At 42.5% G+C, this 26,558-nt stretch overlaps 1 protein-coding gene across 1 annotated transcript in view; it reads right to left on the bottom strand.

Annotated features, from left to right (window-relative positions):
• The window catches only part of FRY (FRY microtubule binding protein), a 343,900-nt gene extending 324,349 nt beyond the window's left edge, over positions 1-19,551 (bottom strand). The window contains exon 1 of the mRNA XM_053312387.1: positions 19,443-19,551. The gene's annotated coding sequence lies outside the window, so the exon portion shown is untranslated. The remainder of the gene's footprint in view (positions 1-19,442) is intronic.
• Between the last annotated feature and the right edge of the window lie 7,007 nt (positions 19,552-26,558).

Raw genomic sequence — 26,558 nt, 5'->3', positions numbered from 1 at the left:
TTCCTTGGAAGAGGAAGGGCAGGATATAAAGTGTAATTTTGCTCCTGGACTTTATTGCCTATTTGTAACTAGAAGGGGATGTGTAAAACCATCCTGAGCCATTTTTGGAAGGGCAGTATATAAAATCAAATCAATCAATCAATAAAAAACTTGTTAGTTATAAACTAGACATAGTGGAAGAGCAGAATCCGCCATGCCTCTACTCTGCTGTCTGTGAAGTCCAGATGTGGATAACAGCAGAAGCTCTATATTTCAGCCCATTAAAAGCATAACCTCCAACATTTTGCCGATGAAAATAGGGTACACTTATAACATCCCATTCTTATACCAAAGAGCATTGCCTGAACCTCCCCACCAATACACACACTATTTCATACTGCTGAAGAAAGAATTGCACCTGCTAGACACAATTACTTATAACATTCAATTACTGCTGTGCATTCATTTACATGCATGTGTGCTAGAGAGACACACACCCATCTACTTGGCGATTTAATTTCTAAAGACTCAGCAGAGGGAGTTGAATCCTGAAGAATGACAACTCTACCAACTCGTGAGAGAGAGAAAAATCACATCCTCAAGAGGCAGAAATAGGAACAAAATTGGGACAGTGTTTTACTGGGGAATGTGCCTGATAAATAGGGATATTTTGAGCCTATGTGCTTTGTCTGTCTAATCTCATATAAAGTGGGACAGAGAGCAGAGCCTCCAACACTGAACTCTCTCGGGCAGGTTTATGGGAGAAAGAGGTCCTTGAAAGAAACTAGTCTTAGCTTGCTGAAGGCTTTAAAGGCTAACAACAGCACTTTAAATTGATCCCACTACGATAGGATCAGACTTATACGCACCAATCACTGAACTCCAGGCAGAGGAAGCCCAAGGTACTGCAGCACCTGGAGTGAGGTTCCAAATGCTGCCTTGTTCCATGCCCTGGTGCAGGCCAGCCCTTTTAAAACCAACCCTTGAAAGCTTTGAAAGTGGTGCAGGGGCCAAGAAGGAAGGCAGTGTTACCAACAGCCTTCTCTTATCTGCTTGTGTTTCTTGCAAGCTTTGCAAGGAGTGTGAGGAGAGGTGCTTCTTGCAAAGTTTGCAAGGGTCAGATAGATCCCAAAGAGCTGTTCTGACCACAACAGGGGAGAGGTATCTTGCTGCCTTACTGACACCTCGGTAACCTTCTACCTAAGGCAACCGCCTTGGCTCATCTCATGAAGGGATGAACACTGGCAGTTACTAGGGATGTGCACAAATCATTTTTTTTCAATTCAATTTGTGCCCAAATTGAATTATGCCTGATTTGTTTTGTGTCCAAATCTGTCCCACCGAATCACCCAAGATTCGATTTGGATTTAATTTGATTTGGATTGATTCAAACCACTTATAAAGGTCTCAAGGGGATCAAATTGGGATATGGGTAGGCCCCCATAGGTGCCACCTACCACCCAAATTTCAAGGCAGTGGGGCACTTGGTTGACCTTTAATTATTTTTATTTTTTATTTTTACTGATTTTGTATATTTCTGCCATAGGAAATAACGGGGATTCAAAGTCACCCTATCCTAACCCTAACATGGATCCCCAGCTTTTTTTTTAAAGTTAAGCTCTAGCCCTTGTAGAAGTGGAGTTATGGAGCAAACTGTGCAGTCATTGGTTTTCAAATGTTTGGATTCTTTGGTGTATGATAACTTTTCCTCACAATTAATCCCTATGAAGATTCATTGCACACCTTCTTTTCTTCTGTTCATTTTGACTGTCATTGGACAGTGCTGTCAACTACCATGTGCCAACTACACCCCCACACAAACACACACTGGGGTACTCAGTTTAGTTTTTAGGAATTTTTGAAGTGTTTGGATTCTTTGGTGACTTCATTACACACCTTCATTTCTTCTGTTCATTTGACTTCACTGCTTTGCGAGTGGGGGTGGGGAATTAGTGGCATTCCATGTGCCAACTACCTCCCAACCCACAAGCAACTGGGTACTCAGTTTATATTTTAGGAAAGTTTGAGGTGTTTAGACTCTTTGGTGTGTAATGAATCCTCATAGGGATTCATTATGAGGAAAGGTTATTAGACATCAAAGAGTCTAAACACTTGAAAAATTCCTAGAAGATAAACTGAGTAGTACCCCACTGCCTTGCGGTTGGGAAGGGGGTGTAGTTGGCACATGGCAGTTGACAGATGGCAATGTCTAAAGACAGATGCAAATGAAGAGACAAACGTCCCACAGTGCTGTGAACTTGTTTATTTAAGCCCAATGCATATCGGCTGAAGCCTTCTTCAGGGGCAAAATATTATCCAATGTAATCCTGTCACAAAAACAGTTCTTCAAAAACATGTAACAACATCTTGGACTTGCCACTAGTCCAAGATATTGTTACCTGTTTTTGAAGAAGTGTTTTTGTGACAGGATTACACTGGATAATATTTTGTCCCTGAAAAAGGCTTCAGCCAATATGCATTGAGCTTAAATAAATACGTTTACAGCACCGTGTGACTTTTGGCTCTTCATTTGCATCTGCATTTGGTGCTTCCCATTTCTCTTCATCTACTGTCCAAAGACAGTCAAAAAGAATAGAAGAAATGAAGGTGTCTAATGAATCCTCACAGGGATTCATTGAGGAAAAGTTATTATACACTAAAAAATCCAAACACTTGAAAAATAATGACCACACATTTTCCTCCACAACTCCACTTCTACTAGGGCTAGACCTAGTCTTTTTTTTTTTTTTTTTTTTTAATGAAAGCTGGGAATCTGGGGAAATTAATAGGTTGAACCCTGGTTCAGCAGGGTTGTTCTTACGTTCTTATTTCTATAGTGAACAGCAGATTGCCACAGATTTATCTTCCTATGCCGATTTGCTTTTGCTAGTCAATATGAGTGGCACGATAGATGTATAGTCACCTGTGATCTGGGCACATTGGTCAAGCAATTTGTTCACTACAGGTTGAAATGCAATGTGAACCAAGTCAACCCACATCTTACTATGTTAAAAGGGCTGCAGCACTCAAAGAGGTTAGGCTTTGTTCACTTAAACAACACTTTTTTAAAAAGACTTTGTGTACACTAAGGAGGCACATTTAGTGCTCTCAAAATGAATTTTTGGACTATATTGTCTTTGGCTTCTTTCTCCAAAAGGAAGATCATTTGTAAAATGTATTACAGAAAAAGAACATGAGAAACATGTTCATAATTTCCATTTCAAAACAATGCATTACTGTCAGCTTCTGCCTCTTACTTTAATTTCACAATGGCAAAATATCTCACAAAGTTTCTGTTTCATTGTATATGAGACCACCACAGCTATAACCACTATTTTGGCCAGCCAACCATGGAGGAAATTACTTCTAACACAACTGAGAAGGAGAACACTTATGTGGAAAAGTGAGCAGCTGAAAGTCTGTCCAGAGTACACCTAAAGCCTAACGTTCAATTTCAGAAGACATTTCAATATACACAGACTCCAGTTTTTAGTGTCCCTTTAAATGAGCTTTTTAATCATGGAAACTTATATTTTTTCTTCCTTTTACCTACACTCATAGAGTCAAATTGACATGTGGTATAGGGTAAGAGAGTTAACTCTCCACCCCCTGCTGCTTCCCTGATTATTAACTCTCCAAACCTGTTTTGAAATAAAGAAAAAATGTGAGCTCTTCCAAGTTGTAGTTTATTCCATCATTAATACAGATTGTTACAGGGTATTCTGTGAGGTGTTCAAATGACATTTTCCACATCCCATATGGGATTTGCCCTGCTCCCATGAACACCCATGTCTTCTCGTTGCTCAGTTATTCTGACTTGGTAACGCTTGCTCAACAACTTGCACAATGAGGAAAGGTGTAAACGGACCACAGTCCAACTTGTCTGGATCTGTGGAGGTGTTTCTCTGTGACATATCAGATGGATAGCTCCTAAGGGCACCTCCTCTGACTTTCGCACTTGAGCACATCTTTGCCATTTGACTTCTGGTCATTGCCCTTTGCTTTTCCTTCTTCCCTCCCCGCAAGGCCATTTGATTTCTATTTATCCAAAATACCTATGATATCTATGTGAGAAAGTGCAATTATATCATGTTACTTGTGCTATTTTGAATATAAGAAATATATTATATAGCACTTTCTCACATAGATATTAGTGGTCAAAGCTTGGTAAATATCACCCATTTGCAATGACACCACCTATAATTAGCTTTTATGGGAGCTTATGAAATGTATTACTTATTTTGGATATATTTTGTTTAAACCCATTTTTAAGGGTACATTTTGTATCAAGCCTTTTAAAAACCAAGGTATGTTCCAAAATAACACAACAAATCAGACTTATAAAAATAAAGTGATTATATTTTCCCAGAAAGTTCGCTATAAATAGTGTTCTCTTGGAAATATAAAAAGCAGAGAGAATACTATATTGGTCTTGTAACATTATCCAAATACAGCACCCATTTGACATGGGTCAAATTTATATTTTTTGGAAATATAAGAAGCAGAGAGAATACTATATTAGTCTTGTAAAATTATTCAAATACAGCATCAATTTGACAATCACCGCTTCCCTCATTGTTTCACTAGCAGCTATTCAAGCTGAAGAGATAGTTAAACAGATTTTTCCAAATCTAACATTGCTGTTTAAAGCAATCAAATTATTCCTTTTTATGTATAAAGCAATTCTTCTCTGGTAATGAAAAAATATTTTAATATCCATCTTTTAAAGAATAGTATGAAAGGAACAAATCCAATCTACATATAACAATGTTAACCTATCATTGACTGCAGGACGCTTTCCAGATTAACCCTTATCCACAGTGTCACTATGGATCTGCAAAGTGTGCTTCCATACTTCCTGTGTTGTGACACCACAGTCCCTGTGCTGACAGCAAGGTGCCGTTCACATTTCCGATGCCTTACTTTGGATTTTATCTTTGTGATTTAGTGCTACAACGTAGTAAGTCCATTGCAAAAGAATAGCTGTATTTTCCCATTGTTGAAATTTGAGATTCTGGCGATCATTTTCAATACGATCCTGCCAAGCCAAAGCATTTTACTGCTGTTCTAGGCTGTAATCTGGAAAGTGCTCTGGGGTGGCTCCCTCCAAATAGACATACATGTATATTCAGCCTTAAATGTAAGAGAGATGAACAAACAGGGTAAGGAGAATGCAGCATTCTATACCAACTTAAAGCCTCTCAAGTGGCTATGAGAAATTCTGGTGGGGTTAGAGTTACTTCTGGATGTAGAGGAAAAGTCTGGGTACCAGTGTCCTGTCAGCCCATGACTCCACTGCTTGAAGCAAAGAACAAATGAGGCAGAACACATTCTTTCATATTCTATTAGGAAAGGAAGAGGAAATACAGTGCAATGCCATTCCTTCCTTCCCCAGTAAGCCATCCATGGGAGAGGTACTGTAGCCCCTCTGAACTGGCCCACAATTTGCTGCCTGAAGTGAACTGCTTTCACCCCACCACATGGTAAGGCCGGTCCATTGGGTATGAAGCCAATTTACCTAGAAACCAGCTATTCATAACTTGATTACAGCCACAGTCCTCCAAGTCCTTCTGGCTACCCATCAAGCCTTTTCATTACATAGGTTTCACCACACTTGTGTTGCCTCCATTTCTCCCAATCCTGGCTATCCCATCAATAGACAGTTTGAGATCTCACTTGCAGCCAAGTGAGCCATTAGTCATATAGCCACACCACTCAGTCACATAGAGGTATAGGAAGAATTTAAAACATATGTCTTCTGCTATAGCTATAGCTACTATAGAGTTCCAACAGGCTATTTAGAAGTTTATTCTATGGAAATGCACTACTGTATAATTATCTGCAGATCTCGCTTTTACTACTCCTTGCTTAAGCATTGCTTTTTAAAAACAGGTTTTTTTTAAAAAAAAAGCCCACCTCCTTTTTATTTAGAGGACAACCTAGAAGTAAAAAGCCAAAAACACAATACCAGGCCAACAGAGAAGTCAACAACAATTCAGTACTTTAGTTAAAGACAATTTTAACTTGTTAGTAATGCTCTCACACCACTTATCCCAGAAGTAGCCTAATTGACTTCAGTTACTATAGAGCAAGCACCTCAGCTGCCTTTGGAATAACTGGCTTAGTGATGTTACACTAGAAATGTAGACGGGAAATGATATGAGCCATGGCATTATTACACACAATATATTATTACTGGTCAGCCTTCTCATAAAATTATTGTACTGTACATGTATCCATTTATACATGTGTAGGGGTAAATGCAGATCGTTCCCATGCTTCATTATAATATCTGATGGCATGTGAAGGCCTATGAAATCTATCCATTTCTGATCTTTAAGTCATAATGGAAAAGCCAAAGTCTATAGCTGTTTTTTGGTTTCATATCAGACAGAAATGAATACATAAGCAGAAACACATATTAGATTAAAAGGACATCTGAGCAGCAGCTACCAAAAATAAACATCTCTGAAACTAACTGGGTGTTTTGCCATGTTGTTGTCAGAGGATATATTAAACATGATATCTCAACGTAATTAAAGACAGTTGATTAAACTGAAGAAAAAGGAAGGATTCACAATGAATATTAACATGCCTGACCAGTCTGTGGGAGTTGACGTGGCCATGTTAATCAGAGATATTCTCAAGCTTTCTATTTATTAAAGAAGTTCCATGCTGTCCCACTTTCTTGTCCCCTTTGCCCTAATGACAGCTCATATTCTTGTTCTCAACCAAAAATAGGCCATTCCAAAAAAGATACAAGGTAGCACTTGTAATACAGACAACTACTGGAGGTAGTGATGATAGATTTGGGGCAGGAGCACTTATGCTGTGGCTCACAAACTGTAACTTAAGGTGGCTACCCAATACTTTAAACTGATTCAATAATAAAAGCTTTTGAAGATCATTATAACTATGCAATGAACCAAATATTTCTTCGTTCTCTCTTCCATTTTAGTCTGTAGACTATGATTAGGTATGCACATGCATGTAGAACATATTGAAAATACACTGTATGGTAGAATGAATGTGTATTTCATGAATATGTCACTGAACATATTACATATGGAAGACCCAGTCACAGTTTCCTCCCAAGTACTTCTTGTCATTTCAGTCAGTATTGTTTTGCTATTAATAACCAATATTGTTTCCGCCTGTGGGATTTATGTATAAGCAAATGTGTAAGGCTATGGCCTTTAACACAATCATACCAATCAAGTTAGGGGCCGTGTGTTATCCTTTGGTTTGCAGGCAACAACAAATGGAAACTGCTATTGTGTGTCCATGATTTCCCCAGACTGCTTCACCAAAACATGTACAGCCCCAGTTAGCTTCCTTGATTAGCTGTTTAGGACAAGGTGAAGAAGGCTGTGTTAATACTGCCCATCTCCTCCCTGCTGAAAAGCTAGTTTGAGCCTGCAGCTGCTACACAGACAGAGCTGGGCTGGGGTCATTGTGTTGCATTAATGTTATTTATAAGCACATAATATACAGATCAATCAAAATGGCTTTGGTAAACTAGTCACAAGTTTGGCTTGTGTGCTGCCTGATGATTTTAAAAATGTTTGAAGTCTGCCTGAACATCAAAGAGAACAGCATGTAAATCATTCCTGATCTTAGGAGCATATCAATTATTCAGCAGCTTAGTTCTCCTTGTACTCTCTTATAGGCAGGTCACCATGACAACATCACACTTCACTTCCTTATCTCAATAAGTGAAATCTGCAAACCAATATTAGCATCAACTGTTGCATTGCTTGTTGTGGCACACAATATTGCCACAGCATTACTATAAAATGTTCAACACCTGAATTAAATTTCACTTTGTTAGGTTGTTTTAAGAACACAGGACTATGCTTAAATGTACATGTGAAACAAGCTTTAAGCCAACTAGATTTCGCTCTACAGATTTACTTTGGTAGGTTCTGCCACTACAGCCCTTTCTTTACAGCCTTTTCCAGACAAGCCCAGGTTCCTAGGTAGTCACAAAAAGTCCAGTGTATGTCTGCACATACCTTTCTACCTACTTACCCACTGCCTATTTCCAACACAGCATGTTCCCATAGTAAGGCATGGCCTTGTGAGCAGCAAAACATTCAAATTTAGGCACAAAACCGAAGGAATGGTTGAACAGGGTTTATTTTAGAAAGTCTAATTTGAGCCATATCAAATGAGACATAAAGTGGTATTCTGAGGCATTACTCTAGTTTCAAGCAGAATGAGAGTTCTTAGAGGATTAAAGAATCACAATTATCTCAAGAGAACCAGCAGATCATCCAGTCTGACTGAGGTGGACCCATGCTGGGTGTGTCCATCAGCAATGGAATTTTAACAGTGACCACAAAATTGATAGATCTTCATTTTTATCAAGAAAGAAAGCCTCATGGAGCAAATTTTTCTCCAGACAATAAGCCATTTTCCATTTATATCCTCCCAGGTAGGAGAAATTTATTTATTTATTTATTTATCTATCTAACAAACTAACTAACATATTTTTATTCCGCCCAAAACTTACGTCTCTGGGCGGTTTACAACAAGATAAAAACAACATTAAAACATTAGTTAAACACAAAAACAAGAAATTTAAAACACAACAATTTAAAAATTTTAAAACAATATTCTAAGAACATTGGCAAAAACAAGAAATTTAAAACACAGCAATTAAAAAATTTTAAAACAATATTCTAAGACAACATTAAAAACAATCAAAACAATATCAGTTAAAAGCCTGGGTGAACAGATGCGTCTTTATAGACTTTTTAAAGATTGTCAGAGATGGAGAGGCTCTTATTTCACCAGGGAGCGCATTCCAAAGCCTCGGGGCAGCAATGGAGAAGGCCCGTCCCTGAGTAGCTACCAGATGAGCCGGTGGCAAATGCAGACAGACCTCTCCTGATGATCTCAATCGGCGGTGGGGTTCATAATGAAGAAGACATTTTCTTAAATACCCAGGGCCCAAACTGTTTAGGGCTTTATAGGTTATAACTAACACCTTGTATTTTGCCTGGAAACATATCGGCAGCCAGTGTAACTCCTTCAATACAGGAGTAATATGGTCGCTCCTAGATGACCCAGAGACCAGCCTGGCTGCCACATTCTGAACCAACTGGACTATGTACAAGGACAGCCCCACACAGAGCGCATTACAGTAATCCAGTCAGGAGGTTACCAGCAGATGTACCACTGTTCTGAGGTCATCTACCTCAAGAAACGGAGGCAGCTGGCATATCAGCCGAAGCTGATAGAAGGCACCTTTGGCCACTGTCTCAACCTGGGACACCAGGGAGAGACTTGGATCCAGAAGCACCCCCAGACTGCGTACCTGTACCTTCTGGGGAAGTGTGACCCCATCCAGAACAGGCAGATCAAAATCGTCTCCCAAGTTTCGACCCCGCACAATGAGTACCTCCGTCTTATCTGGATTCAGTCTCAGTATGTTATATCTCATCCAGCCCATTACTGACTCCAGGTAGGCATTTAGGGAGGTTATGCCCTCTCCTGATGATGCTGACATGCAGAAATAGATTTGGGTGTCATCAGCATACTGATAACACCCTGCACCAAATCTCCTGATGATCTCTCCCAGCGGTTTCATGTAGATGTTAAACAACATCAAAGACAATACGGAGCCCTGAGGGACACCATACAAAAGTTCAGATTTTGAAGAACCACAGTCTCCAAGGGACACCATCTAGAACCTGCCCAAGAGGTAGGAGCGGAACCACTGCAGAGTAGTGCCTCTCACTCCCAACCCCCTCAGACGCTCCAGGAGGATACTATGGTCGATAGTATCGAAAGCCGCCGAGAGGTCCAAAAGGACCAACAGAGTCACACTTCCTCTGTCAATTCCCTGTTGGAGATCATCCAGCAGGCCAACCAAGGCAGTCTCCACCCCATAGCCAGTCCGGAAGCCAGTTTGAAATGGGTCTAGATAATCAGTTTCCTCCAAGACTGTCTGGAGCTGGGAGGCCACCACCCTCTCAATTACCTTGCCCGACCATGGAAGGTTGGAACCAGGGCTGTAGTTACTCAGCTCTGAGGGATCCAAGGTAGGCTTCTTCAGAAGCGGTCTAATCATTCATTCATTCATTCATTCATTCGATTTCTATACCGCCCTTCCAAAAATGGCTCAGGGAAGTTTACACAGAGAAAAATTAATACATAAGATGGATCCCTGTCCCCAGAGGGCTCACAGTCTAAAAGAAACATAAGATAGACACCAGCAACAGTCACTGGAGGTACTGTGCTGGTGGTGGTTAGGGCCAGTTACTCTCCCCCTGCTAAATAAAGAGAATCACCACGTTAAAAGGTGCCTCTTTGCCAACTTAACAGGGGCTCCCTAATTGCCTCCTTAAGACTAGGAGACATCCTACCTTCCCTCAGAGACGCATTTATAATCTCTACCAGGCCTTCTACAACAACCCCCCTGCCAGATAGTATAAGCCATGTGGGGCAAGGGGCAAGAGAACAGGTGGTAGGCCGCACCATTCCAATCAGCTTGTCCACATCCTCTGAAGTCACAAACTAGAACTGATCCAACCTAACCATACAAGAGGAGTCCGCTGGACAGCTCCACATCAGACACTAAAGTAATTATGGAGACGGAGTCTAAGTTGGCCCAAATATGAGAGATTTTTTCCACAAAGAATTCATTAAACACATCACAGCGGGTAATCGGTGGTTCCAGATTCTGATTCAAGGGAGGAGGGGCACATATTAGCCCTCTCACAACCCTGGACAACTCCGCTCGACGTGAGCTTGTGGATGCAATACAGGCAGAAAAGAATCGCTTCTTTGCTGCACGTATCGCCTGAGCATAGGTCTTCAAATGAGCTCTATGTTGCAATCTGTCAGATTCAAGCTGAGTCTTTCTCCACTTGCGCTTCAATCGTCTACCTCACCACTTCAGCCCCCGTAGTTCTTTCGTATACCAAGGTGCCAGTTTTGAAGCGGGTTGGAGAGGACGCTTAGGAGCAATCACGTCTACAGCCCCGGTGAATTTGCTGTTCCAATTCTCCACCAGGGCATCAACAGGATCACCAGCGGAGCCAACAGTAAATCCCTCCAAGGCTTCTTGAAATCCCATTGGATCCAATAACCTTCTTGGGCGGACCATCCTAATAGGTCCCATGCCCCTGCGAAGGTGTGAAGTGATTGTGAGTCCAACCTTAACCAGATGGTGGTCCGTCCATGACAATGGGGAAATCACAGGATTCCCCACCCATGGAACACCACCCTGATCAGAGTGAAAGATCAAATCAAGCGTGTGACCAGCAATGTGTGTCGGCCCCGAGACCACTTGGGATAGGCCCATAATCATCATGGCCGCTATGAACTCCCAAGCCGCCCCGGACAAATTGGTCCCAAAGTTAACATTGAAGTCCCCCAGCACCACAAGCCTGGGGGACTCCAACACCAAGTCCGAGACCAAGTCCGTCAGCTCAGTTAGGGACTTCGTTGAGCAGCGGGGCAATGGGTACACCAACAGTCTATCCCTGTTGCCCAGACTTAAGTACATACATTTGATATGGTCCAACACTCTAACAGGGATCCTGGTAAGGGAAAGGTTATTCTTATAGACCACAGCCACTCCACCTCCCCGCCCACAGTCCCTCACCTGTTCAACAGTACCCTGGAGGGAGAAGCTGGGACCACACTGGGCCCTCAGCCAGGTCTCTGTAATACATACCAGGTTGGCACCTTCATCGAATCAATTCATGGATGGTTTCTGATTTATTCTGGACCAACCTGGCATTACAGAGGAGCAAGGTGAGGTTCCAAGGGTGGTTGGCACTGCTCCCCAAGGTCAAAGAGCTGGCAGGACAGCCAGAAAGGGAAACAGCTATTAGATTTCCAAGTCCCCTTCCCCTGTAACGGCCCGCTGACCTGCCAACGTTACTTCTTCTGTTCCCCATCACCACCAGAAAGGCCGCCCCATAGTCAGTGGACACATCCCCTGTCTCCCCATCTCCAGGTGAGCCCAGACACATCCTAGAACTATCTTACCCAGGACAAATTAAAACAGAAACCCCACTATTAAATAGCCCCCCATATACAAATACCCGGGCCAAGAAACCTGGCCCTTGCTGTCCCCTGAAGTGGCTCCCCCAAAGGGGTGACCCCCTTTGGTGTCGCCCCTTCGGTGGCGACCCCGCCGCCACTGGCAGAACCCTATATAGCCCTGAGCAGGCAGCTCTAGGCAGATGGAATCCAGGAAACTGCCAAGTCACCCTCTTCCCCAGGCCCCAATCCTGCAAGGCCTCACCTCAGCACAGCAGCCAGTCCTGGGTGGCAGATAACAGACAGGGGGGCAGCTTGTTAGAGCCTTGTTACTTGTTAGAACCTTTTTAACTGAATCCAAGAGTTTGGAATGCTTAATTTGAGCCACTGACCATTTGGAGAGTTCATTTCTGTTACACTGAGCAGCCATAGGCAGCTCTCACACATCTAGAACTAAGAGTCAGGGCTTCAGGTTCACTAAATGTGTCTTTCAGGTAAGCTTAGGCACTGATGCCTCTCTGTTAAGCACTGTTATTAAGCCAGGGGCATAACTACTATTAGGCAAGGAGAGGCGGCTGCCTGGGCGCCCCCACGCCTCGAGGGGCCCCCCAGAGGCATGTCACATGATGATATATTGTGAAGTGTGTGTGTGTGTTTATCAGTGAGGGGCCCATTTTAAAATTTTGTCTCCGGCCCCACTCCAGCCTTGTTACGCCCCTGTATAAAGCAGTTAAGTAGAGAAGTGCATGAACCAGTTTGGCACTCCTTTTGTGGCGTGCTGAACCGCTTTGAAAGTCCGGCATTTGAGCCAGTTGGGGGGGCCTTTAAGGAGCAGGGAGGATGCCCTTATCTGCCCTGCTGGTGCTGTCCCCAAAACTGCTGGTGTGGGGCTGCAGCATACCTCCTTGCAGCCCTGGTCAGCATCATACCAGAAGTGGTTAATGCGCGTGCACATACATGCGCATTAGCCACTTCTGGCATGGCGCTGACCGGGCTGCAAGGAGGTACACTGCAATCGTGCACCAGCGGTTTTGAGGACAGCTCCATTGGGGTAGGTAAGGGCACCCTCCCTGCCCCTCAAAGGCCCCCACCTCCCAGGAGTGCACAAACCAGTTCATGTACATCCCTACAATTAAGCACTTGTTATTGACCCAGATGTTGTAGCAGGGAAGTCAAATGGAGTCCAAAAGGGAATGTTTTGTCATTACTATTATTACTATAACACATGCCATAGCCTTTTCAAAATAAATTCCAGACAATGTTATTGTTTGTTTTTGAAAGCAAAATCTAAGTGTCAAAGATAGTCACAAATTAATACAAAGAGCAAACATGTTTGTTAACACCACAACATGTTATCACCATGATTATTGCAACCATGAGTTGCAAAAATATAAACAAAAGATTGCATGCCAACACTTATAACACCATATCAGAGATTTTATTCATATGATTAATTAAGTATTACATGCACTGACTATAAAATTCCATAGGAGTAGGCTTTTAAACCAAGATTAAATGAGCCATGCCACTCCCCTCCTCCCCAACATAATAGATGTTTGCAGATAATTCACAGTTGCTCTATTGTGTGGAATGTTCATCAGACAAAAGAACTTTTGTAAAGTTTGTTAGATATAATTTGTATATAATCTGTCAAATATAATTTGACTTCCAGGTCCTGCCTGCCACTTAAAAAAAGAACCATTAAGGCAGGTACTCTGGTGAATAAACAGGGATAACAGTCTGAAAGGCACTATTGTAGCCTGCACAGTACATAGCTGCCTATCTGAAGTAGTATCAATTTATACTGTCTCTGCAGTAATATAAAATTAACTGTGTGATGAGAGACAGAATGCAAGGACAGTGCAGCCAGTTTGTAATGTGTTAGCATAAGAAGAGACTCCAACTCAGCCACAACAAAGAAGTTTCAGAAACTCATGTCTCAGACAAGCATTTTGGAGAGGATATAGGCCTTTTAACCCTGCACAGGCTTAGAAGTCAATACAAAAAGAGGTACAGAGAAACTTTGTACTCCTCATCAAGCAATACAGTGTCTTTGTCAATTTCAACAGATAATAATGCTGAGTTAATTCACAGTTTCGGCTCTGGAAGAGGGGTGAATGGAAAGACTTTGAGGCGATTTAGAATGGCATTAAGAAACAAACAAAAAATCCACATGCTTTTCCAGCTTTTCTGAAAAGGTTCCAAAAAGTACTAGTAGCAGTGCAATTTAAAGGTTTGTACAGAAACAAAGTGGTTGCTGAAAAATTTATGAGAAACTTTCTTCTTAAATTTTACCACCACGTGATTTTTAAAAAGGAGTTGGCAGACTATGTAAAACCATATGTGGTTACAAAATATGAGGTTTGGGGAGCTCTTACTATAAAGACCCAGGCAGCAATTCAGGACACAGTGGGACTTAAGTTCCACTGATTTAAATAGGATGTATGTGCACTGTATGCTCAACTGTCATTTTTTTTAAAAGCCCATAGTATCTCTAAAGCTAATCAGCTTAAGTGGCACAGCGGAGAAATGCTTGACTAACAAGCAGAAGGTTGCCGGTTCGAATTCCCACTGGTATGAAATACCTATACTGGGCAGCAGCGATACTGGAAGATGCTGAAAGACATCATTTCATACTGCGTGGGAGGAGGCAATGGTAAATCCCTCCTGTATTCTACCAAAAGAAAACAACAGGGCTATGTGGGCACCAGGCGTCGAAATCGACTTGACAGCACACTTTACCTTTATTTCTAAAGTTAAACTTCTGAAATCTATGAAATACAGGATTCTTACACCCAGTAGAATACAATTTAAAGTCCTCTCAGAAGACAAAGATTAAGACTACATAGAATCTGTATCCATTAGCCCTTATTTTGCATGCTAGCAAGCCTGTTTAAAAACAGTTTTTTAAAAGAAATGACTAGCACCTAGATTTCTTCAGTAAATCCCTAATACCTACTTAGAGGATCTGACTGGAGGCTTATATTAAGCAGCCTACAATATTTATATATTGAATCATCCAATGAAGTGCATAAAAACATATAATGAAGAACCAAAGTCTACATGTTTAAATGAAAGCCATTTCCTAGTGTTCTGTCCCAGTCCCTCAGCATTCCATCACACTTTAGTGTGACCAAAAAACCCAGAATAAGGACAGATAACAAGTTTAATCCCCAACGCAATTGTGTCTCCAAATATATTCTCAAAATATAAGTGAACAGCTGCCATACATTCCTATGAGCAAAGCACTGCACTGTTGCAATAAGGACAACATCTGCTCTTCACTGTTGACATCAGGAGGCCTACCCTCAATGACTGTGATGCAAAAGGAGAGGTAGCAGGGCCGGCCCTATGATAAATAGGAGGACCCTGGGGAGGGGTGCCTTTGATGCCCCTCTCCGTGGTTAGTATATCAGTGTTGCCATGCTGTGTTGCTTGTGCAGGTTTGCAAACCTAGTGTAACAGGTTCTCAGGTTTTCCCAGCAATGTCTATAAAAAGGCTCAGAGCTACCTCTCAATAATTTGCTGTAATGCTGCCCGTGCTATTCTGCTTGAGTTCTGGGATCCCACTGGAGTCTCACAGGCCTTCTGCAGACAGTACTCTCAACAAACAGCTCAACTCATTGTCACCTTCAGGCAGGTGCCCTGGGCGACTGCCCGGCTCACCTACCCCTAAGGTTAGCCCTTAGTAATGTGCATGTGCACAGAGCACACGGAAATGCATTGCACACACTCACACACCTGGGTCACCATAATATGCAAACCATCCCTTTGTACCACGCAAATACTGTACATCATAACAACAATTGTTATATTTCAAGAAGAATGGTTTGCATTTTCTAAACTGCCAGCATATTATTTAGCACTCAACAGGAGCTTTCCCACATAGGTAGCTTTAATGTGGCAGGAGGTGCCTAAAGTTAAGCTGTTTTGAGAACTGCACCTAAGTGCTGCTTTTTTAGGATGCATATAATGTGCAGTAGGTGTGAATTGTTTTGGGAAAAGCTGAATAATGTCATTGGGAAATTAAAATAATCTACTCCATCACTTGACCTCACTTCTCTCCATCGCTTTAAGCAAGTTTCTCCCTTCCACTTATTTCTGGTATTAAAACCCAGATGAGGGAAAATTTCTTCAATTGGCAGAGTGAAGCAAGATCAGTTGGGAAAGGAGGGCAAGTCTTGCTTCTTTTTTTGCAGGGGCACACTCCTTTTCACATTAACCAAGAGGCTGAGGTACAAAGCAGGAAGTCTTCAATTCAAATGTCACCTCTGCCATGTCATGAATTTTCTAGCTTTGAACAAGTCACCATTTTCTCTGTTTCAGCCGCCACCTTCCATCTATAATACGAGAAATAATAATACTAAAATAAAGATTACAACAAGATAATATATGTGGAGTATTTTAAACTCTAACACAGCACTATACAAATGTTTATTATTATTATTTCTTGTTTACACAGTCAGACAGGTGTTATTGACTAGTTTGTTTTATCCAGACATCGAGTCCTTCCCAAGGACCTGGGATGGCTGAATTTTATTGTCAATTGTTATAGATATCATCGCAGAATATAGGCTGTTCCCAGTAAAGCAGCTTTTTGTAATTGGCTGATGGTGATTTCCGTGGCCCCTATGGTGTTGAGGTGCTCTTCAAGGTCTTTTGGAACTGCACCCAGGGCGCCAATTACCACTGGGATTATTTTGGTCTTTTTCTGCCACAGCCTTTCAATTTCAATTTGTAGATCTTTGTATTTGGTTATTTTTTCTATTTCTTTTCATTATTATTATTATTATTATTAATGGCAAACAGTGGGTAAGATCTTCTCAAGCCCTCTTGCAGCAGCTTTCTGGTTCATCAGAACTACAAACACTGGGCACTGTCCCACAAACCATCTGCAGTAGGTACACTAGAGAGGAAATACTAACCTGTTCCAGAGATGATTTTAAAACTGAAGGTAGAAGCCCTCAGAGGTATGGGTCTTGGATAATACTCACTTTCCTGATTAAATGTTGTGCAGGCTCACTGTGCCATCTGTGCTCACAGTGTGAATAAAATTATGAGCCAGGAAGACCTTTTTGCTTTCCTTTATGCAATCCTTTATGCAATACAGCCATCCCTCACTAATCGTGGTTTTCCCAATTGCAGTTTTGAGTATCCGCGACTGGGAAATTGTAACTGGTCTCACCAACCGTGGATACTCAGGTCGTGGTTGGTGAAATTCTTTTGTGATTTGGAGGTTTTTTGGCGATTTGGGGGGGAGAGATGACTGTATTCTTTTTTTTTTTAAATCAAATTTGTACACTGCCCCAAACTTTCATCTCTGGGAGGTTAACAATAGCATAAAAGAAGTTAAAAACATATACAAAAACTAAAAACAATTTAACAATTTAAAAATAAACCAGAAATTAAAACCTAAACATTTAGGAAGCTGAGAAAGCTTAAACATTATGGACATATTATTTCACCCATATCATGTATAGAATTCAAAAGGTAAAGGAAATACTGCTGTGCTATACCAACCCTGGAAATAGCATAATAGCAAAATAAAAATTCTGATTTCAGTTGAGACAATGAAGCAAATGCCTTCATAATGCAAAAATGCCATTTCATAACATTCTTCCCTATTCCGCTCAGAGGTACAGTCCTACAATACATTTATATGCACACAAAATCTCACTGACACCAGTGGTGTCTAAGCCCTGAATGCACATAATTGTAAGAAGGGTTTTAGCCCAAAAGTATATCAGAAGACTTAATTCAAAGTTCAGTTTGATCCCATTATGCCTATGAATAAAATGTACACACCTCAGAAGTCTTACCTGCCTACAAACGTCAAAGGGCCCGATGATGTACTGATCTACTGTTCTAATGGAATCAAAGGCTAGCTTTACTTAGCTATGAAATGATGAGTATCATCCATTGGTACTAAGTGGCATCCCTTCTTCCAAAGCAATGCTTTTAATGATTTAATATACAGCTGCATTTAATTAATTGAGTTATAAGGTAAAGGAGAATATAAGCACTATCAGATCCTTAATTCTTTTAAACACAATACATCAGATATATTATAAATAAAGTATTTTTAAGAGTCAATTGATACAGTAATTTAGAAAAATTAGCACATGTAGCAAAAGAACCACCCTAATGAAAACACACTGACATGGAAGAAAATACTCTTTGGAGTAAAATTGTGAAATATCAATGCTATATATAAAATTAATCAATAAAAGTTACAGACTCAGTGTAATATCCTTCCAAACAAATACACTTAGGACATTCTACTAACCAGAAAGCTTCAAAATGACCCTATTTAGTAATATGCATTCAAATTAGGATTAGAAATGGCTGATGAAGTCACTTCCCTTCTGATACATAAATATGGATTAAACTATTTATAAAGACATGTAAATATAAAATGTCCCGATATAAGATAGCTGGCACCCAGAGCATATGGTAGGGCAGTGTATTTCTTAGCCTTTACTTCAGACCAGAGAGGGCAGCAGCAATCCTCATACAGAAATCTATTAGCATCCAGCTGGCCTTCATATTCTATATACTGAAGAAACAAACAAACATACTTGAGGGGAGGAGCAGCACGATAGCTATTTAGGGCAGATATTAAGGCACCCCAGTTTCCTTCAAAAGTTTTTTTTAAAAAAGGAGGGAAGGGGACATAAGTCTCCTACTAAAGGATGATATTGTGGCCTTTGTTGTTCTAAAACTGGCATCTCGCTCTTACAGGCTGCTAGCACGGGCATCTGCCAAGGGAAAGACGAGAGAAAATGAAGGGAGACACGAGAAGGCAGGATGAACTGTTAGCTCGATGGGGCAATTAAGGGGTCGTAATAGGGGGTGGGGATCTAGGATAACTGGAGAGGGACATTAGCAGTACCTACAAGGAAAGGGGAGGGGGATATGAGGGGGTGGTCTTTAGGAGATCAAAGCAGAGAGGAAAGGAGGGAGGAAGGAGGAGATCCTGCATCTTGGAGGACGATAGGGAGAAAGCGGCGGTGGGGTTCAAACTCCACAACTTTACGGAAGGTGGAGGGGGAAGCGAATGAGGGGGCTCTGACAACACCCAGGAATTCGGAGTGGGGGGGGGGGAGAGGCTGGGGCAAGCCGTGTGAGGTGACACGGGGACAACCCCCCCTCCCGCCCCCAACTTCCTGCCGGGTTCTGGGCATCTGGGAAACTTCTTTCGCCGAATGAAACTGCTTCCCTCACAGCCCCCCAAACAGAGGAGCCGCCGCGCGGGGAGGGAAGATGTGCGCGACCCCCCCCCCCCCGCCGCTACCTCCAAGGCGCGGCTGCTCCCTGCCTGCCTGCCCGCCTGCCCGTCTCACTCCCCTCGAAAACCAGCGTGGCTCGGCTCGAGCCTCCTCGTGTGGACGCTGCTGCGTGGGCTGTGTGTGTGTGTTGGGGGGGGGAGCGAGTCCCGGTTTAACCCCCTCCTCTCGACTCACCCTGCTCCTGCCGGAGCTGCTGCTGCTCTTGGTGGCAGCGGCGGCGGCGGCTGCCGGTGCTTCTTCCCTCCCTCCTGTCAAGTGGGGAGCCCGTCCCCCACCCACTCTCCCGACGCTGCGTTGACACTCGGGCCCGCCCCTCACAGAGCCCGGCACTGGCTCGCCTCGCCTCTCACCTGGGTCCTGGCGCTGCTGCCCCTTCAATGCCAGGGGCAGGCAGGCGGAGGGCAAGGCGGCTTGGCGTGCTTGGACGAGCTTTGGGAGGGTATTGCCATCTCTCCCACACGCGCCCCCCCCCGCCCCCAAATAACGCGCGCGCGCACTTCCAAGTTGGTCGATGTCGATCAATGGGAAGAGGACAAAGAGGGCTGCTCCAGCGTCGCTGTTGTTTTTTTTTGCGCCACCCACGTGCAAAAGGCACTTCGCAGAGTACACCATCATTAGAATACAGGACAGGTCACTGCGCTCCAAGGAGTTGGCAGTCTAAATCTAGACTCATACATGTGGGAGAGAGGGAAGGGAACCGTGATAATCTCTTGCTAGCTTGGAAAAGAGGCACCTTTTAACGCGGTGATTCTCTTTATTTAGCAGGGGGAGAGTAACTGGCCCTATCCACCCCCAGCACAGTACCTCCAATGACTGTTGGTGGTGTCTATCTGATGTTTCTTTTTAGATTGTGAGCCCTTTGGGGACAGGGATCCATCTTATTTATTTATTATTTCTCTGTGTAAACTGAGCCATTTTTGGAAGGATGGTATAGAAATTGAATTTTATAATAATAATAATAATAATAATAATAATAATAATAATAATAATAATAATAATAATATGTACATTTTTAATTTTTATAACAAATTTCATTTCTACCTAGTTAGCCCCACCACTGCTGCCAGGATGTATCAGTATCCATAGTTTTCTCTCAACCTCCTCTTTTACACACAGTAATCCTGTGAGCTAAATTACAGTGATAATTAGTGACTGGCCCAAAGTCACCTTTTGAGGGTTATTATGGCAGAGGGAGAGTTTGAAGCTGCGTCTCCGCAGTCTAAACGCAATACTCTAGCCACTGCACCACACTATGGAACCCATGTTCCTGAGCCGGATGGTGCATGGTGCAGTTCCCCTTTTCATCTTTTTTTTGTCATGAAAAGTTCATGCATTTATGTATGTGTAGAAAGTAGAGTTAAACTGTATAAAGGCTACCATCTGGTTGAACTTTTGTCTGGGTTATGGTGTTTGGTTTGGTTTTGTTCAGCCTTAGGCCCTATTTCAGGGTCATTTTAAAAATAAGCTTTAATCCTGATAGTAAAGGATTACTATCCTGAGCCATTTTGGAAGGGTGGTATATAAATCAATCAATCAATCAATCAATCAATCAATTAAATAAATAAATAAATAAAGGTAAAGTGTGCCATTGAGTCAGTGTGTCGACTCCTGGTGCCCATAGAACCCTGTGGTTGTCTTTGCTAGAATACAGGAAAGGTTTACCATTCCCTTCTCTCACACAGTATGAGATTATGCCTTTCTGCCCGATATGGGAAACATACCAGCGGGGATTTCAACTGGCAGCAACCTCTGACTTGCTAATCAAGTCATTTCCACACTGTGCCATTAGGTGGCTAACCCTGATGGTACAAAACCTGTATTTGTGCAAGGCATAAGGCATATCAGGCAAGCTCCACCCCACAAGACCCTGCATATTTTTTCTCTCTTTCCCCCAAGTATAATTGTGTGGTGTAATGGTTATAGTTTTGGATTGAGAATGGGGAGACTTGAGTTCAATCAGCCTTGAACGTGGGTGACTCTGGGCCAGTCACTTCTCTCTTAGCCTAATTCACCTCACAGGGTTGTTGTAAGGATAAACTTAACCACGTATACTGCTCTGGGCTCCTTGGAGGAAGAACAGGATATAAATGTCAGATAAATAAATAAACAGTAAAATTGCCACAGACCAATTTTTAAAACCTTGTTGAAGGTGTGAAAGCTATTGCTGCTTATGATGTCCACAGTTATCCAAGCTCTGACAACCTCCAGACTAGACTACTCAAATGGACTGTATGTACTGTATTTGGAGATTGCAGTTAGTTCAATATACAGCTGCTAGGCTGCTGAGACTGGCCATGGGGAACATGTCTCAGAAGTGTTTAAACAACTGCAGTACATTCAGGGGTACAGACAGAGGGAACACTTGAGGAGCAGCTCCTCACTTTTTAAAAAACTTTTTTTTGTTTTTGCAGGGGGAAGAAAAGGCACTTTTGGGAAATATGGGTTATTAAGTTTGGTAGTGGGAAGTTAATAATAATAAACAAACTTTATTTGTCAGCCTCCCCATATCAAATTGTTCTCTAAGTACCTTTACAATTACACAATGAGGCGGTTCCGACGATCAGCGGGAACCGCCAGATGAGGTTAAGTGGGAAGAACGCACTTAGCCTGCTCTCCCCACAGATGTTCCTGCAATCTGCCCTGGGCAGCCGCATTGGCCACCCACATGACTGCCGGCTCTGCTACAGAGCCGGCGGGGGCTTGTGAGTCTGGGTGCCGTGTGCCCCCCAGAATTTCCAGCATACTTTTATATGATCCCCACTGCACGTTAAGGTCATCTGGGGAGGTCCATCTCCAGTCACCACCGGTTCATTTGGTGGCGACTCAGAGGCGGGCCTTCTCTGTAGCTGCTCCTGGGCTGTGGAATGTACTCCCAGCAGAAATTCATAATCTTAATTCTTTACTGTCCTTCAAGAGAGTCCTTAAAACCCATCTGTTTGGCCTGGCCTTTCAGGGTTTTTAATTAGTTTTAATTGTTTTAATGTTAACCTGGTTTTCAGAGTTTTAATTGTTTTGATAGTTTAATTGTTTTTTTAAGATGTTTTTAAATTGGTGTTTATATTTAGCAATAGCAATAGCACTTACATGTATATACCGCTCTATAGCCAGAGCTCTCTAAGCGGTTTACAATGATTTAGCATATTGCCCCCAACATTCTGGGTACTCATTTTACCGACCTCGGAAGGATGGAAGGCTGAGTCAACCTTGAGCTCCTTGGTCAGGATCGAACTTGCAACCTTCTGGTTACAGGGCGGCAGTTTTTTTTTAACCACTGCGCCACCAGGAGCTCTTTCTGTTTTAATTTCTGTTATTTCTGTTAATTTCTGTATTTCTGTTTTAGTTGTTTTTAATGATTTTTGTTTTATAATTGTAAACTGCCCTGAGCCAACTCAGAAGGGTGGTATAAAAATCAAATAAATAAATAAATACTCTGCGCAAGCATGCAGAGCATGCTGGAGAGACCCCCAAGCCGGGAGGCTGCTTTTTAGCCTCCCGGACGGGGGTCTCTTTATGAGTTGCCGTGCCACAGAGCCGCGCCACAGCAACACACAATCCGTTAACCCCGGTTAGCAGAGCGCTTGCCTAACCTGGGCTAAGGGGAGTAGTAGTTAGGGCGGTTTGCTGCTGGGAGCCACTTGGCTCCTGTGGCAGTACCCGACCGCCAAAAAGTGGGCTAGGCTTCCTTAGCCTGCTTTTTGGCGGTCATGAGAATCGCCTCCTTGGTTAAAAATATCCAATAAAAATACATAAAAAAGAAATGACAATACAAAACATTTTTAAAACTTCTTAAGAAATCAATTTTAAGGAGTCTGAGTGAACAGAAATGTCTTCATCTGGGCTCTTTCCAGATTACATGCTACAACAGTGTCACCACTGTCCACTAAGTGTGCTTCCAGACTGTCTGTGTTTCAATATCATAGCCCCAGCGCTGTCAGCAAGGTGCCGTTCACATTTCCAATGCCTTCTTTCGGATTTTATCCCTGCGTTTTAGTCCTACAATGTTGCATGTGCATTGCAAAAAAAATAAAAAGCTGTATTTTCCTGTTATAGGAGGGTTGTGCAAGCTATTTACCTTTTCAAAACGATCCTGCCAAGCCGAAGTATTTTACTGCTGAACAGTGTGTAAAATGGAAAGTGCCCTGGTGTTTAAAAGAACAAAGTGTCAATGTCAGGAAAGCCTCACTAAGGAGACTTAGACCAAGTGCCACCACTGAAAAGGCCCTCTCCCCAGCAGCCACCCGCCTCATTTGACAGAGGCAAGGCAGTCTCTCAGGTAACCTGGCCTCAAGCTCTTTAGAGCTTTAAAGCTTAACCAGCACTTTGAATTGGGCCTGGAAACAGACTGGGCGCCGGTGCAGCTAATGAAGCATGGTGTGATATGATCAAAATGCCCAGCCCCAGTTAAGGTGAGGGAACTCCTCAAATGCTTAGTGGGAGATCTGCAATCCTAATGGCACTGGTATGTTTCTAAGCACAATACATAGTGCTTATCTTTAAGGACTTATATGGCTTAGAACCTGGGTGCCTCAAGCAGTGTTCCCTCTAATAGGGATTCCCAGATGTTGTTGACTACAACTCCCAGAATCCCCAAGCAAAAGCCTGTGGATTCTGGGAGTTGTAGTCAACAACATCTGGGAATTCCTGCTAGAGGGAACACTGGTCTGAAGGATTGCCAGCTTCCTTATGAACCTATCTAAACACAAAGGGCCAAACTGCATGTAATGTTAAATGTGTCTTTGCTGGTTTAATCAGAAATGGACTGGAAGTGATTCAGATAGATAGATAGATAGATAGATAGATAGATAGATAGATAGATCGGCTAGAAGGTTCTTATTTCGCTTGGGATTGTGGTGTATGGTATAGTAATGGCTGGGGGGGAGTTCCACTTTTCTCCACTTTTTAAACGCTGTTCTCTCCATCCACGAAGGGGCTATTTGCTCTTCAGCAGAACAGCTGTTTTGGAGAACAATTTTTGATGGAAATATAATGGAAGGGAGAAGTATCATTCTTCCTTCACTTTGTGTCATAGTCCCAAAACAGTTTAGGGCCCTCTGTGGCTGTTTTTAAAAAAAATAATACAAAAGTAAAGCACTGCTTCTAGTTCACTTTCTGATTGCTTCTGTCTGTCAAAGATAGTTTAACATCACATGTAATTTGGTCGTGGAAATAGAGGCCTGGAAATAAAGCAGGTGGCTGGCAACTAAAGAGAGGGAAGGCCTTCTCAGCAGTAGCACCCCACCTATGGCAGCTTACTCCGGAGAAACTTGCCTGACACCCATTCTTCTATCCTTTCAGCATCAAGCGAACATCTTTTTCAATTTCATTTTCTCGAGCTTTCTAACTTCTATTGATGATTGTTTTATGCTGCAATTTTATGTCTAGTGTTTTTGTACTTTTTCATTTTCTGACATTTTGTTATCCGCCCTAGAAATAATGGCTTACATACTGTGCAGGGGGATGCAGGCGGCTGCAATGGGGCTGTGTCGCAGGGCAGCAGCGCTTGGCAGTAAAGGCTCTGTGCAAGGAGCAGGGGCAGAGCCACCTTTCTGCCCACGTGTTCAAAGCACACAGGCTGCCATTTTCCTGTGGGCCTCCCCACAGCCCCTAGCTGTACCTCCTGCATCTGATGTGGACACAGGGGGTGTGGCCAGATTCAAAAACTGGACTGCTCGGCCCCATTCGAGAGGCACTTCAGCCAGCGCTGGGTTCCCAGCCTGGCTGGGAGCACCTCTTTCTGCCTTGCAAGACACAGAGAGGCACTCCCAGCCAGGCAGCAAACCCAGCGCTGGCTGAAGCACCTTACTCATGGGGCTGGAGGGCCCTGTTTTCAAGTATAGCCACAGCCCCTGCATCAGCGTTAAACGCAGGGGACATGCTTGCTAGCATGCGTCTACTTAACACAATGTAGGGGCTGCCAGCCAGGGGTTATACGCCAACTGCCAACAGCTTCCTACATGCCTGGCATGTGCTGCGCCGTCCATTATTTCCAATGGGTGGCACATTGCAGAACTCCATCCACGGAGCCGTTACCGTCAAGTGCTTTTACCCTCTGGCACAGGCCCATTCCAGCTGTTTACACATGTGCAGGGGGCACAGGCAGTACTCAAGCTGCCCACATCCCCTTGCATAGCATGTAAGCCATTCTGAATTGAAGTTGGGGTATACATTTATAAATAAAATAATTACATACAATCATGTTGTTTACCCACTATTGTCTCTGGTCAAAGAGAGTATGCACTTCACTTGAAGCTTGCTATAACCGCGCCTAGGAAGTAAAATGATGCTAACTCAGAATAATACAGGAGAAATAATACCACAAAAGCTGCAAAGACAGGAACTCCCCACCAGAGGAACCACACTACCCGACAATAAAGAGCCTGCATCCGCTATTGGACACAGCATTCAGCAGGGTAGTTGCCTAACAACCTGCAGGAAATGGCAAACAGAGAACTAGGCTTACTTGGAAAGCTTGTTTTCATTTTATCACTTGAAATTAAACTGGTGGTACAAATAAGTTGGCTTTCCTAGTTGCCAAATTTACAAATGTGGTACATGGTATAAGAAATACTCCAACTGTTCTGTAAACTACATTTAAAGTCCTCTAGTTAAAGGGTAAGAATGCAGTGCTGGGATATAACTTGTCAAATCATGTTTTCTAAAACTGCTAAAACCAACAGCAGAAAAGCCACATTAGTCTGTCAAGGAGTGCAGAGAACCATACCACCCACTTCCAAAGCGAGAAGAGGTTGTTTAGTTTTGTTATCCTGACAGGCAGTATCCAAGTTTAATTTCTCTGGATCTGGGACATGTGTAATTCAAATTTATTTATTTATTTAATTTGTGGACCACCCCAAACTTTTATCTCTGGGCAGTTTATAACAACATATAAGAAATTAAAACAAACATAAAAACCTTAAAACCATTTTCTTGGCTTTCCAAGCTAACCATCTACACATCATGATGAAACGTAGTTTCTGATCAAGCCTGTATTCACTATTACATAAATTAGCAATGGTTAGTGACAATTTTGAAATTTAAAAAAAAGACTGAAAAAAAATTATAGGAACCTTGCATTGCAAAGAGTTGCAAATGCAGGCAAGCATACATGAAGTTCAATACTATAATGGCAGAGGTACATTCAAGAAATGTCAAGGGAAAAGGAGTTAAATGCAGGTTCTTACAAATACTGGCACTTTATTTTCAGAACGTTATGACATTTTGAAGCATGCCAGGCAAGACTTCAATGGCAAGACTTCAGAATCTGCTATTCTGCGTGGTCCATATATAAAA

Source organism: Hemicordylus capensis, chromosome 3 (assembly GCF_027244095.1).
Source record: "Hemicordylus capensis ecotype Gifberg chromosome 3, rHemCap1.1.pri, whole genome shotgun sequence".
NCBI lineage: Eukaryota > Metazoa > Chordata > Lepidosauria > Squamata > Cordylidae > Hemicordylus > Hemicordylus capensis.
Note: the sequence above shows the minus strand (reverse complement) of the source record. Positions and strands in the feature narration are given on the sequence as shown.